Here is a 15,693-nt window from a genome sequence, read left to right as displayed (position 1 = left end):
GAAAATATGTCTTTACAAAGAGTTTCATTAAAGATTGTCACTTAGAACAAACATCTGGATTAACAGTGGGTAGTGTTTGTTACATGGAGTAACAAAAAAAAATGCCAGTTTACACATTCATTATAATGCCCTGGGCATTGCACATGACCTGACAGTTGATGGAGGGGAAGCCCTTGTAGTTTATGAAGACCCTACCCTGCTCACCGGGTGGTGATTTGATGTGTATATGCGTGCAGTCTATAGCACCCACTACCTCAGGGTATTCTGCTATTTGGTATAAGAGACGCATATTGCTGGTCAATGCCTCATGGGTGTTGTGGAAATATATGTGCTCACCGGCATGTGCTGACATGGCATCCAGGAACTGGTGGAATACCCTGGATGCTGATGACTGTGAGATCACCATGATATCCCCAGTTGGCCTTTGGAAGTTACCTGTGGCTAGTATTCTTAAGCCTAGACATACCTTGGTATCCACTGGGATGGGTTCCCCTCTGTTGGTTCTGTGTGTGAGGCGTAGCCGGCACAGCTCAACAATTTGCTATAGGAGGTCCTGTCCACCCTATAGCCCTCCACTATCTCCAGCTCATGTAGCCCCCGGTAGGTTACCCTGGGTCTGTATGCTCTTCTCCTTCTCCTCACTGTGGGTTGGTCATCAGCATTCTCATTCTCACCACCCTCAGCCTATTCCACATATTGATTTATGAGAGCAAATGTGGCCCCTATCATTTTGTCGCTTTTGTTAGGTAACATTTCCCCGTTTGTGTACACCGGTGGTATAGAGTTTGTGGGAAAAGCCAGAGGGAAAGGTGTTTGCATAATTTATAGTAGTGTGCAGGACTGGGCTGCTGCCTGTGTAATTGGTTCATTCTGATACATTTCACCTGCCAGCTATGTTAGTTCTCCTAGATTACCTTCCTACTGTTGTTTTCCCTTCCCATTGCCTTCCTGTTTAAGCCCCAAGGTGCGCCACACAAGCCCAGTGCTCAGATGTGAATGCAGCTGCTATTTCCTGTTTTTATTTTGTTTGTTTAAAACCCGGTGCGCAGCACACACACCCGCTTAGGCAATGTAAATACTGCTAAGCAGCTTCAGACACACCCCCTTCCATACATGGGCCACAGAGCTCCAATAAGCTTACAGCATGCATGATACCCCCTTATGAAGTCATTTAGCTATTAGGCTTACACCATGGTGTTACTGCACCTACACATTTGGGTGCAAGCTAGCACTGAGAAATCTGTGATTCAGTATCATTGCTCTCATTTGCATAGGATTCACTGCTAATGCATGGTTACAAAACCGACACTCAGCCTTCCCCCTTAGCAACCACTATTCCATGGTCTTGTTGAATTATGCATGCCATTGACTATTATGGCAAAATTATGATTTTGGTTTAAAAGCTTATTTCCAGCTTTTTTATTATTTTCAGGCTGATCCCATTTGTGCACTGCTCCCCAATGCTTAAATGGCCAAAATTGGCCAAAAAAAAAAAGTTAATTTTTATAATTTTGCAACTGATTTTCATGCCTATGGCCATATATTTGGCCTTTGGCATGCCTAACCCTTCTAATACATGTGTTTTTATGAGCTGTCATGCCTCCGTTTTGTATTTTGTAGAAATGTATTTAGCTACTGGCTGAATACATTTCTGCAGTCTACATTATTCCTGCACAGACATCTGCCTGCTTCCTGGATCGCTAATTCACCTCATTTGCATGGTTTACACCAGCAAATGAGGTAATTAGCATACTGGGGCTGTGTCCATGCAGGAATAGTGCAGGGGCGCGCATGCACGTCCCGGGAGCTCATTCCTGGATCACACGTCAGCCATATTGCCTGCAGCAGCTCTTGCACTATTCCTGCAGGCCGTGCAGAGCTTGCTGATTCCTGGGGAATGTCTTTCCATATGCAGTCATCTCTATGGAAACTTATATGAGGTTATCATTCAAAAAATGTCACATATATATATATACATATATATATATATATATATATATATATATATATATATATATATATATATATATATATATATATATATATATAAAGAGAGAGAGAGAGAGAGAGATTGAGATTGAAAATTGTTGTGAATTGCATGTCCTTGAGGCATGCCATCATGTACAGCTTCACCTCCTTTGAAATATTTTAAGACTTGCATCAGTTCATCAAAGTCTAATTACTGAAAAAAGAAAAGCTGTTTGGAATCAAAAAGAATCACTCACTTTTCAGGATTGTGTTGCTTATAAAAAGGCAAGTCTTCCCACCACATCCCCCCACTGTTAACCCCACTCAGGGAGTTTTGCCACCTGTACCACTCAGTTTAAAATAACCTGCTTTGAGATCACTGCTGCTTGGGGAAAGGAGAATTTAAAATGCTGGAATCTGATTAGATGCACACACATTTCAGGGAAATGCTATGAGCTGAAAACATGGGTGTAGCACAAACCATAAGATACTGTGATAGACAACAGCACCAAGCAGTTTTGGTTATAGGTGTAAGACCTGGGCACTATACAAACCTCTGAATATAGCAGAGTATGATTTGCAGAATGATGCCCTTCTCAGCATATGTGTATCAAATGGCATGTTTACCTCTGTGGAATTTCTCAAAACGTCTTTCTAATTCTGCAAAAATATTACTAGAGCATCTTTTGCATAGCAGGAAAGTGGATCACTAACCATTTTATTAGCTACAGCATATTGCTTTATGGTTTATATCCATCATAGATTTCAAAATTACATTACCTGTTTAGTTTTTTAGTTTTGTCTGCTTTCACCTTAGTGAATCTTCAGTCATTCAGCTAATTTATAATACCTCTGTTGTTCTCTCTTTTCCAGCTGTCTGGCTTTTTGTGTAGTCTAAACCAACAACCACAGCCCATAACTGCATGTCAAAATGTCAAAGTAAAGTCAAAGTAAACTTTATTGTCAATCAGATATATACAGCAGTGCAAGCTGAATGAAAGTACGTTGATTTGGTCCCAGTGCAAGACTTAACAATGAACACATAGTTTGAGTGACAGTAAGACTAATGCACATACAGTAATAGTTAAAATATTAACAACACAATAAATTACCACAATTTGACAGGAAGTTGTTTATCAACAGCTTAAGTTGTAACTGCTTCTTTGACTGACATTCTTAGTGATTGCTGTCTGCACCTCTCTCCAGTGTATTGGAATGGATGCAGTAATACATGGAGAGACGGCACTTTACAGCCATCTCAACATACATGACAGTAGAGCTGTTTCCCACAGGACTTGTAGTACCAGCCACTGAAGCTATTCCCCCCATTGTCTTCCTTGAGAGGACCCTGATGATGCTTGTGGCCAGTCTTGCACATAGCTGCACAAATACAGTCAAAACATGAGGCTTAATGACTTACAACAGTGGATATTTATTAATAGGAATTATCTGCCAATCAAAATGTTGGCTTGCATTGTAGGTGAACTACAACAGTATTTTTTTATCTGTCTCTCTCGCTCTCTATCGGTCTAGATAGTTATTGGCAGACTAGCCCCATGTCATTTTCAGCTATGCCCTGGAACCCAAGAAGCAAGTACATTACAATAATAGTTATGTTGCATCACATGACAGAGTCAAATTCTGTGCTACATCACTGATTATATTATATCGCTTGATGAAATCAACTAGATTTGAATATGGCATCACATATGGTGCATTTATTTATTTTCGCATTTATTTAAATTTGCTTACTGGGTGTAGAGCACTGATCAAAAAATTACCAATAAGAGGCTCAGTCCAGGTTGCATCATGATATAAGAAAATAATGTACAGTATAAAAATAACAAACCAAATATGTTTATAGTTACATAATTGGAATAGAAAATATAGAGTATAGTTAAATAGGAGGAGTAGAGGAAGTGGAGATATGCCTATTAGTTGCTAGATTAGGAAAACTAGCAAATACCAGTAAGATTAAAGAAGGGATTGTTTTATATGTGTAGTGGGTTTAGAGCAGTAACAATCTGGTAAATTCAATCACAGTTTCAAACAAGTGACTTAATCAGGTGACTCCAATTTATGGGAGGTAAAGGTACTACCAGTTAGAAATATTGGTTTATGTGATGTTGTGGTTTGGAATGTGGGCTGAACAGGGAGTACTTTTTGTGATCAGTTAAATCAGAAGGAAGTCTTTACCATAGTTTTTGGGCAAGTGCAGAGAAGTGATGACTACTAAAGTGCAGTTTGAAAGAAGGGGTTTGTTGGGAGGGATCAGATCTGCTTGGCTTGTTAGGTTATAGGTTAGAGTTACATTAAAATATTTGGAAGAGAGAGGAGAAGGGGTGTCATGTTTTGGTATTCTGAAGAACAAGGAACCAAGAAAATTTGATCTGGTCTGTAGTGGAAGCCACTTAACCTTGGAAAGAATAAGACAGTGGTGTTCATTCCATGATGAGTTAGCTTTGAAGTAAGGCAGTGATGTTCATTCCATGGTGAGTTAGCTGTGAAGTAAGCAGTGATGCTCTTTCCATGGTGAGTTACCTGTGAAGTAAGGCAGCGATGTTCATTCCATGGTGAGTTAGCTGTGAAATAAGGCAGTGATGTTAATTACGTGGTGAGTTAGCTGTGAAGTAAGGCAGTGACGTTCCTTCCGTGGTGAGTTAGCTGTGAAGTAAGGCAGCGATGTTCATTCCATGGTGAGTTAGCTGTGAAGTAACGCAGTGATGTTCATTCCATGGTGAGTTAGTTAGCTGTGAAGGAAAGCAGCGATGTTCATTCCATGGTGAGTTAGTTAGCTGTGAAGGAAAGCAGCGATGTTCATTCCATGGTGGGTTAGCTGTGAAGTAAGGTAGTGATGTTCATTCCGTGGTGAGTAGGCTGTGAAGTAAGGCAGCGATGTTCATTCCATGGTAAGTTAGCTGTGAAGTAACGCAGTGATGTTCATTCCATGGTGAGCTACCTGTGAAGTAAGGCAGCGATGTTCATTCCATGGTGAGTTAGCTGTGAAGGAACGCAGCGATGTTCATTCCATGGTGAGCTACCTGTGAAGTAAGGCAGTGATGTTCATTTCATGGTAAGTTAGCTGTGAAGGAACGCAGTGATGTTCATTCCATGGTGAGCTACCTGTGAAGTAAGGCAGCAATGTTCATTCCACGGTGAGTTAGTTGTGAAGGAACGCAGTGATGTTCATTCCGTGGTGAGCTACCTGTGAAGTAAGGCAGCGATGTTCATTCCATGGTGAGTTAGTTAGCTGTGAAGGAAGGTGGCGATGTTCATTCCATGGTGAGCTAGCTGTGAAGTAAGACGGCGATGTTCATTCCATGGTGAGCTAGCTGTGAAGTAAGGCAGCGATGTTCATTCCATGGTAAGTTAGCTGTGATGGAACACAGTGATGTTCATTCCATGGTGAGCTACCTGTGAAGTAAGGCAGCGATGTTCATTCCATGGTAAGTTAGCTGTGAAGGAACGCAGTGATGTTCATTCCATGGTGAGCTACCTGTGAAGTAAGGCAGCAATGTTCATTCCATGGTAAGTTAGCTGTGAAGGAACGCAGTGATGTTCATTCCATGGTGAGCTACCTGTGAAGTAAGGCAGCGATGTTCATTCCATGGTGAGTTAGCTGTGAAGGAATGCAGTAATGTTCATTCCATGGTGAGCTACCTGTGAAGTAAGGCAACAATGTTCATTCCATGGTGAGTTAGTCAGCTGTGAAGGAAGGCAGTGATGTTCAGTCCATGGTGAGCTAGCTGTGAAGTAAGACAGCGATGTTCATTCGGTGGTGAATTAACTGTGAAGTAAGGCAGTGGTGTTCATTCCATGGTGAGTTAACTGTGAAGTAAGGCAGTGATGTTCATTCCATGGTGTTAGCTGTGAAGAAAGGCAGTGATGTTCATTCCATGGTGAGCTAGCTGTGAAGTAAGGCAGTGATGTTCATTCCATGGTGTTAGCTGTGAAGAAAGGCAGTGATGTTCATTCCATGGTGAGTTAGCTTTGAAGTAAGGCAGCGATGTTCCTTCTACGGTGAGTTACCTATAAATCAACATATTTTATTGGAGAGCATCTGAAGGGTGGCAGTGTTTTTGACAGAGGATGATGCAAACAAGGGTAGAGGATGCCTTTTCCTGAAGCAGGATATGAGAGAACCTGTGCTAATTTGTTGTCCCAGAACAGCAGACTGTTGATCTTGACTGTCAGCCTTTCTTCGTGTTTATGGAAGTTAATGATTGATCTAGCCAGGTCCCCAAATACTTAAATGAATTGATGCCTTCAATGAGATTGTTATCACACTCAAGTATATTAAAGGATGAAGTGTTTGGATAATCTTTCATGAGTGCCAAATAACATGTTTTTTTGCATTGAGCAATGTATTGGAATTTAATTAGTGCTGTAGCTGAAGAAGGTCTTTCTGAAGTTGAATTTCGGTTGTATGATGTGAAGGGTCAGATCTAGTGATGACCATGTTGTCTCCATAAAGAAGCAGTGGTAAGTGAGCTTAATGGGTAAAAAGCATTGCATAGTCAGGGACAGTTACTTCACAAAGGGTGATGTTGTAAGTAGACCTATAGCATTCTAAAAACATGCATGTTCATGTTCTTCTCAAGTTTGGTTTGCAACTCATGCAAGGTTTGCCCATGAATATCTGCAGGAAACTGATTCCAGCAAGCAAGGATGCAGAGTTTCTCTTTGAGAATGTTACAGCTGTGGAAAACATGTGTACCAATAAATTAATCTATTGAAAAAGCCTGTAATCAGTTGGGTAGCCTTTCCAGTCAGAGGTAGACAATTTGTAGTGGCTCTGAAGTAAGTAGGATACATTAAGTTCAAATCCTAGTTAATGTGTTCAGTGTAATGAATGCAGTGAGGCTACCTGACTTTCATATTCTACTTTTGGTAAAAAGGCATTTTTTGCCAGGATTTTCCGTGCTTGTGATGAAAGCAGGTTTAAGAGTATATAACTATGTTTAAATTGTTGAAGTTCTTAGTCCAGCATGTTTGCATGTATGCCGTAAATGAAAGGTTAGAACCCATAAAAAAGACCAAAGATATTTGGTTCCCTATAGCAAATGGTGGGGATGTCAGATTGCAAGTTTTGCATAGCTACAAAACCCAGGACTGCAGATTTGTTTAGAGTCAATAGTTAAAATGTCTTGAGCCAGTGTCATGCAAACACATAATTAATATATAATAAATCACAATATAAATTCAGTCTTCAGACCTGAGCCCTATGTCTGGATCTATCCAGGGCATTTGACACAGTCAAACATCAAATTGTCCTAAGTTCTTATCCTAGGACTATCATTCTCCTTAATTAATTACGTCATTAATAGGTCCCAAGCAGTGAAATGGCAAAGGGATTTCTCCACTTTCCTTCCTATATCCATCAGAGTCCCACAAGGATTCATTCTAAGACCACTGCTGTTTAACATATTTATCAATAACCTAAACACAGCAGCCAAAGAGGACATCTTTGTACAATAGTCTGACTCCACTCTAATATGCTCTGCTAGGACACAAACCACGATTCAGACACTCATCCAGAAGTCTTCCTTCTCCATAGAAGCTTTGTGTAACACCTCACAACTGCTCCTGAAGCAAATAAAAAAAACCCTAAACTACTACTGTTCATCCTCAGCTCTCTTTCTTTGTCCTCCTAAAAAATCTACTTTTAATCTACTATTATCCAATAATACTAACGTAAAAATAGTATTTCAGCCATGCCAAACTACTAGTTATGATTATACATGGCCACCTGAAATCTGATCTCCACCTTCAGACAGCCGCAAAGGAGAGGCACAAAAGCTAGTCTGCCTCTATAGAGTAAAACATTACCTTACTGACTCTGCTAAACAAAATACAGTCACTTCTTTTCTACTCCCCACCCTCTGTCACCCTCTCCTATCCTGAACAATCTCAACTCCTGTCAGCCAACGTAGAACAATGCTACAATAAAGTAGCCAGATTTGCAACCAACCAACAATATAGATCACATCACTTTCTCTAAAACAATTAAAATGGCTCAAACTAAATCATTCTCTATTGTAATCATAATTAATTACAACCTTCAAAGAACTGCACAGCTGTGAAAAAAATCCCATCTCTTTACTTAGTCATTCAACTTTTCAATATTAAGGGACCTCTGCGCTCCACTGACAAATCATTACTCTACATAGCTAAACCTAACAATATTGCCGGATACTCCCTGTATTCAGAGCATTGCTAATAGCTAGAATTCTATCCAATTCCACTTAAGAACAGTCTGCAACCTGAAAGACTTTAAATGTCAACTGAAACAACACCTAATAGTTAAATGTGTCTATGCCTGCATTCCCCAACCCTCCCCCTGTAAAACTGATAATAATATAGCTATAATATATTCATACTGTAACTGTCTACTGTACAAAACTTACTGTACCCTTATCACATCTATACTTTCCTCTGTCATCTCATTTCCTTTATCGTCCTTGGACCTCCTCTCCTCCTTCCTTTCTTTGGGCTGCTCTAATTCTTTATCTTACCTTCATAAGTCCTGGATTTTGAACAAGTCTTTCAGTAACAAATATTCTAACATAAAACCAGATAATCTGTGCATATAGATGGTATTATACCGGATGTATCTCCCTGTATTAACAAACAAAAAAAACACACATTTTATTCATATGCAACCCATGTAACTTATTTTTAATCATATTTTAATACTAATTTTAATATTCATTTAATATTAATTTTAATAGCCTTTGCACACTGTATCAATTGTCAATGAGATTGTCTACCTTCTGTGGCTAATCTGTGAATTTGTTCTGCTTTATGTTTTTGTGAATTTCTTTACCCGGACTAAGCCTGCAAATGGTCTGTTGCAATCTGTGTACTACCCCAGTAAACAAACTAACTAAATAAATAAATAATCAAACCTGTTTGTAGATGAAACAACTGATGTCAAAGATGTCTGAATAATGGAACTATTGCTCATGAGTGGAACTGACTGTAAATGATGAAACAGTTCAAATGATGCCCATGATGTCTGTATGATGGAGGTTTTCTTCCCAGGCCTCCTCTGAAAATGGGCACTGTTAAGTCAGATTTTAATGGTAAACAAATGGAAGTAAATAAATAAACAAATATATGAAATTTAAACAAAGGAATTGTATGTTGAAATAAAATAATACCCAGTGAATTTAAATATCAAGGAATTTTATCAGGCTATTTAAAATGAAGTCACATAACACAACTGCCATTATTTAAAATACAAGACAAGTTATGTCAGGATGAGTCATTGTGACATCTAAATGACCCGGTATGAAATCATTCATTGTAACTTCTGAATGAACTTCCTGTTGCATGTATGACACATTCATTGTGCGTTCTAGAAATATAAAAAGTTAACTGTGATTCTATGAAAAAGCAGTAAATTTCAACAGTTGCTGTCACATCATCAGAGCATTTTTGCATTGGGGCTATGGTTCCTGGCATTCTCCAAGGTGTAGGCTGCATGCCATTACAACACTAATACACAAATAGCTGGATAAATATATGAATGTATGAATGCCTCGTGTATACTTTCCTTATTCATACCTGTTGTTCTGCTCTATTAAATATCCCATTTGTTGTCCTTGGAATTTCAACAGTCACCTTTATATATGCAGATCTATACCTTGTGTATTTCTTTCAGTACTTCAAGTAACAGCCAAACATCATGGCTGTATGCATCATGTGAGGTTTATACATGTTCTTCTTTTGGCTTTTCCCGGTTAGGGGTTGCCACAGCGGAACTCCGGTCCGCTAATGATTGGCAGTAGATTTTTACAGTGCTGAGGTGCCAGCTCGACGTCCAGCCTTCAACAAAGGCATGCCCATTCACGCATGTCTTTTGAATGCCACTCGACCATGGGGAGGACATTCAGACCCCACACAGAAGGCACTCCAGCCGAGAATCGAACGGGAGAACCTCTTGCTGTGAGGCGACAACACTACCACTGCACACAATAAAGGCTAATTACTATTCAAAAACAAGCATGCTTGTTGCAAATCGAGCATATACCAACAGAAAAAAGGCTGCTTAAGTACCATTGGGCAGCCAGACTTTCTATTGGCATGTGCTAGGGGACAGAGAAAAATAAGAGAACAAACAGGTATGTTCCGCAAAACTAAAGAAACAGACATACCAGAGCTTCCTTGTATTTTTGCTCTGACCCTCATAAAATCTCAGATTTTTTTTTTTTTATTAATTAAAAAAAAACAGCATCAGAGATTCTGCTTTCTCTTTTGCAGCTCCGTACTGTGCAAATATAGGAACATAAGTCCTGTACGCATGTGCAGTACATCGCCTACAGAAGATAACACAGAAGAAAACTGAAGTGCCATTATGCAAAGACATTAGAAAGATAAACAATTTCTTTCTTAAATAATGTCATTGTATAATAACAATAATTTACCCCGTTGTGTGGGTGTTTCAGGATTTACCCACAATTGCATTTGTTTAATCACTTGGGGTTCGCCCTCATGATCAAATCACACTATTCATGGGTAAATCCTGATATACCTTCTCACAGTCATGGATTATTGCCAAAATATGCCATTACTTTTGATAATCAGAATGTAACAGATACCTGAGCTTCATTTACGTTTTTTAAAACTAGCAGCAGATAAAAACTTGATTTCATCAGCAATATAGGAGTTTTCTGAGGTGTAAAAAGATGCAGGGCCAGCAAAACCTTTATTTGGTACAATAACTGAAGTGCTTCATGGTAACCCCCCATCACCTGTTACTCACATATGCCCCCCACCCTCTCCTACCAACAGCCAGATTATTTTTTTTTCTTCTTTTAATCACAGATATTCATACTCATTCAGTTTTTTTTCCTGCATTCATTCTGTAGATCTTAACTATAGAAGACTGCATTTCGATAACTGCGCAGGAAATAAGTGCATTAAGCCATGTGGTTCTTGATGCTCCGAGGTGCAGTTCAGATTTTTTTAACCACATTTTTGATCGATAGGTGGTCTTAAAAATTTCAGTTTTATTCAGCTTTGTTTTTCATTTCAAACCATCATAACTGACCAAGAATGTACTGTAATAACTTGTTTCTATTCTTTTATTTCAAGGAATAAATAAATCATAGTTTTTTTTAACCTACCTTTTTGTCCAATGATGCCCTGAACAATAATCTTGATTAAGGACATTATAATTTTCTTACATTTTTTCAAAAGACCCTAAGTATCCAAGTTTGCACTTGGAGGAAATAAGTGTAATAAGCTGGGAGCCTGAAATTCACTAGGCCACCAGAAGCCATGAGGATTCTAGATGCTCTGAGGTACATTTTAGAGCTTGTTTGCCCATCCTTTTAATCCAAGTATGCCCTGAACAAAAATCATAAGGAAAGAAATGCAGTCATTTTTATTTCAAAGAAGTTGTATCCAAGGCTTAATGCTCAAAACTGAAAAAAAATTGCAGCTCACAAAAAACAGAGAAGGCAAGTGTTTGTGAGGATACATACATTATATCTGGAAACAGTAACTGCTTCTCCCCACCAAAAAAAAAAAAAAGTAGTCTCCTTCTATGTATCCCCCTATGGTGTTAGACTGGGATGAATGTGAAGGCTCAAAATGGCATCAGTCATATATATTTCAAGTTGCTGTTGCCATACGTATTTATATATCTATAGCTATATCTATCTATATCTATATTTATCTACTTAGCTATAGTACCTATCTTTATATAGATAGAAAGATAATATGGATGGATAGATATAGATCTATGTCCATAGTGTGCCTCCTTATGCCTATTCCCAAAAGACAGCAAACATCTTTGTATCTGTCTATTAGACTGGGACAAAACTGAAAAAACAAATACAGCCACCATCTTCATACCTTTATGCCAAACTGTGATGAAACTAAATGGCCATCCTTCAAATCGCTGCATTGATAATACACCCCTTATGGCAGTCCCAGTGGTCAGGTATTTGGGAACACATGAAGACAGTGACCTGGCCTTTTTCTACCAGAGCCATATCTGGATCATCTAGTACCCAGTGCTTGTCTCAATACAGTGTCCCACTCCCTAAAAAAATCATTTATTGTAGAAACCTGATTTGTACAGCCGATTATACAACCCCTCAGGCACAGCTATTCAACTGAACAGCAAAAAAAAAAAAAAAGATTTTTTTTAGCTTAATGCACACAAACTGCTGAAGTACCTTTTTCCCTGTACAGAAAGAAAAGAAATGCAAGAGCTGCACTTTTCCTTTGCACCCTCTAATACTTTGCATCCAAGGTGGCTGCTCCATTTGCTCATCTTTTGCTATACTACTGTTGACTGCCATAGTAAGGAAATCATTTTATGTTGTGTAACTTATAAGCAAGGGTATGCCATCCAGGTCCAAAGATGTCATTGTTTCATTGTACTCCATCCTCATTAAACCCATTACACCAATCATTGAGTACATTTGCTGTTTACCTGACAAGGCATATACAGCAACAGCAACATCTGCTGATATTCTTCACAAAAAGAACATGGAGCAGTCAACATGTCCTATGTGGCCACCTCAAAGCTTTATTGTTATACTTGGTCTCCTACAGACTGTTATGTGGTGATCTATGCCAGGCTACAAAACAATCCTGCAATGGACATATTGCACATTTAGAAAACAAATGGCATTAGAAGCACTTCATCTAGGGAACTAAACTCCCCTGACACATAAATGCATGTTGGAAAGACAGGTACATGTCTCAGAGACTGTCCTTTTTCTGGAACAGGCTTCCCACTCATTTGAAGCAAAGTTCTTCCCTACATTTATTCAAGCACAACCTTGATCAATGGATTGGGGATCATAAATTTATCCCTGGCCTGGCACCTATCCAGAGTTGGATCAAGGTCAAATGGGGCCTAGGCAGGATAAAGGATTGGGCCCCCCCCATACACAACCCCCCCCCCAACCGCAGCTATTCCTGTGTCCGATTACTTGGCTATTTCTCCCCAGTTACCATAAACACTGTTGAAAATTGTCAGTGTGCATACTGTTTTATGCCTTACTTCTACAATGATTACAGATATTTGGATTTAATTTACAGCTTTTATTTCAAATGTTATACCACAAATATTGGTATACATTAGCTGAACAAAGCAATAGTCTTACAATGAAAACAGACTTAGCATTAAAACTTCTCTGCCCTTGAAATTCATATTCACTGAAACACCGTTGTAACCCACATTCAAAGAAAATGTATCTGGCCAGTGGCAGGTTAACTTTACCTTTGGGTTGTTTCCAAATCATAGGCCCCTTGCAACCTTTTTTATGACCACGCAAACATGCAAGAGTTCTTTGATTCACCTTCCTGGTTTTATTAAATTATATCCCTTGTATAATATAACACCACTTGTTAGAGTGTGTTTTAAATTTATACTTTTGAACATTATCCAGTAAGCAGTTAAACAAAACATATGAACCAATAATGACAAAACTGCCCGATTAAGAATATTTCAAGCATAACAGGCCACACAAACTTATGTCGTTACAATTCACCAAATATCAGTCAATATGCACAATCTTTGCAGAAGTAAAAGTCATCTGAATATTTCCACACTAAAGATATCTGTAACTAATGAAGATATTGCTACTAGTAAACAACTTTATATTTCAGTGTTTCATCTACAAATTCAGTGCCTGCTGCCCTTGAAGAATAAATTGACTATGTTACATTAAAAATGATAAACTGGTAATATTGCAATAGGGAATGGAATGGATGGCAATCTGAAAACAGGTTCATAGTTACTAGGCATGTCATCCAAAGGAATACACTCAGGACTGCAGCACCCCCCTTACAATACATTAACTACGTTGCTAGTAATTCATCTGCATGTTGGAGGAGCCAAACCCCTACAAAAGCAAGCATACTACCCATTGTGCTACTAACACTGCTTTTAAGCTTGCTACCAGCAATAGTGATACCATTTGCTAAACAAAACAGTTGCACACTGTAAGCAGACTTAGCATGAGTAGCAGTACAATTCTTTTCTCTAGAAGCTCACAATTCCTTGAAAATGCACTTAAAACTCAGTTCCTTGAAAAATGCACCTGAAACACAGTTCCATGAAAAATGCAGCTTGATAGTTGGAGAAGAGGATTCAGGCTCTTGTTTCCTATAACTAAAATATAGGGTTTGAGACATAGCAAATTATTAACCACCAGCTATCTCTAACTAGGGCATTTCACTCTCACATACAGACATATCAACCTCTTATGCAAGAAATCTAGATAGAGCCTAAAATAAATAGAGATAATAGGGACAGATTAAACACATTCCTCTAATGAACTTACACAATTGCTAGAATAACTGGATTTGTGTTAGTATGCATTTCTTTAAAGGATATGAAGTCTATAATTATTTACTAACTTCAGTCCTTTTTATGAAGAACATACCAAAAATATGAGGCATAAATCTGGGCAGCTGAGAGGTATGCTACCTACATACTTCATACACACACACGCGCAGACACACCCTACTTATCTCCCTCTTACACACACTTACACACACACACACACACACACACACACACACACACACACACACACACACACACACACACACACAACCTACTTCCCTCTTACACACACACCTACCTACCTCCTCTTGCACACACACACACACACACACACACACACACACACACACACACACACACACACACACACACACACACACACAAACCTCCCTCTTAGAAAAACACACCCACATGCATACACTTCCCTCTTATATACACAAAGATACACACATACCTCCCTCTTACGCACACACACACACACACACACACACACACACACACACACACACACACACACACACACACACACACACCTCCCTCTTGCACACACACACACACACACACACACACACACACACACACACACACACACACACACACACACACACACACACACACACACACACACACACACACACACACACACACACACACAAACACACACACATCTACCTGCCTATTTCTAACACACAAGCATTTCAAAAGTGTTCTGGCATTCAAATTCTGCATGCAGAAGATGAAGATGTAAACACCAGGTCACACAGACTCAGAAGATGGAAGCAGGTCACACACACCTGTACACCTGGATGCAAAGTGCATTCTTCTTTAAAAAAAACATTTTTTTTTAAATTAAAAAAATAAATTTCTTAACCAGTGGGCCTAGGTGACTGCCTTGGTCACCTAATGCTGGCTCCAGCTCTGCACCTATGTCTCCATTAGAGAAAGGGGGCTCGTAAATGTTCAGTCACATATGCCCAACTTAAATATATCATACACAAAACCAATAGGATTCAGACAGGTCCATTACATATGGCTAGTATGTAAGACTGGGTCATAATTCACTTATAATGCCTTGGAATGTTGATGCCACCATACCCGCAGAAGCTTTGAAGATCCGGATGCTCTGTATTGCATTTTATGTCTTATTGTTTTGAAATATTATTTAAGCTTTGAAAATCACAAGGGGCCTTTTACATTCATTTAGATAGCCCAACCAGGCAGTTATAGCCACTTCTGTGCACAGTTCAGACATCTGATTGTTATAGAAGAGGATGGCAATGTAATATAGTTCACCTTTGCTCCACACAGTTGCCAGACATTACGGTAGTCCAACTTGCTTCAAAGTTATTTCACTCATTTCATGTTAGTCCTCCAAAGCCAGAATAATGAGCAAGCAACAGTCATTTTTC

At 39.0% G+C, this 15,693-nt stretch overlaps 1 protein-coding gene across 1 annotated transcript in view; it reads right to left on the bottom strand.

Moving 5' to 3' along the window:
• Positions 1-15,693, bottom strand: part of DOK5 (docking protein 5) — an 864,252-nt gene that overhangs the window by 648,118 nt on the left and 200,441 nt on the right. The gene's annotated exons all lie outside the window — the stretch shown is intronic.

This window comes from Protopterus annectens, chromosome 12.part0 (assembly GCF_019279795.1).
Source record: "Protopterus annectens isolate FY-2018-M chromosome 12.part0, PAN1.0, whole genome shotgun sequence".
NCBI classification, from domain to species: Eukaryota; Metazoa; Chordata; order Ceratodontiformes; family Protopteridae; genus Protopterus; species Protopterus annectens.
The sequence above is the reverse complement of the archived record's forward strand: the minus strand, read 5'-3'. Positions and strand labels throughout refer to the sequence as shown.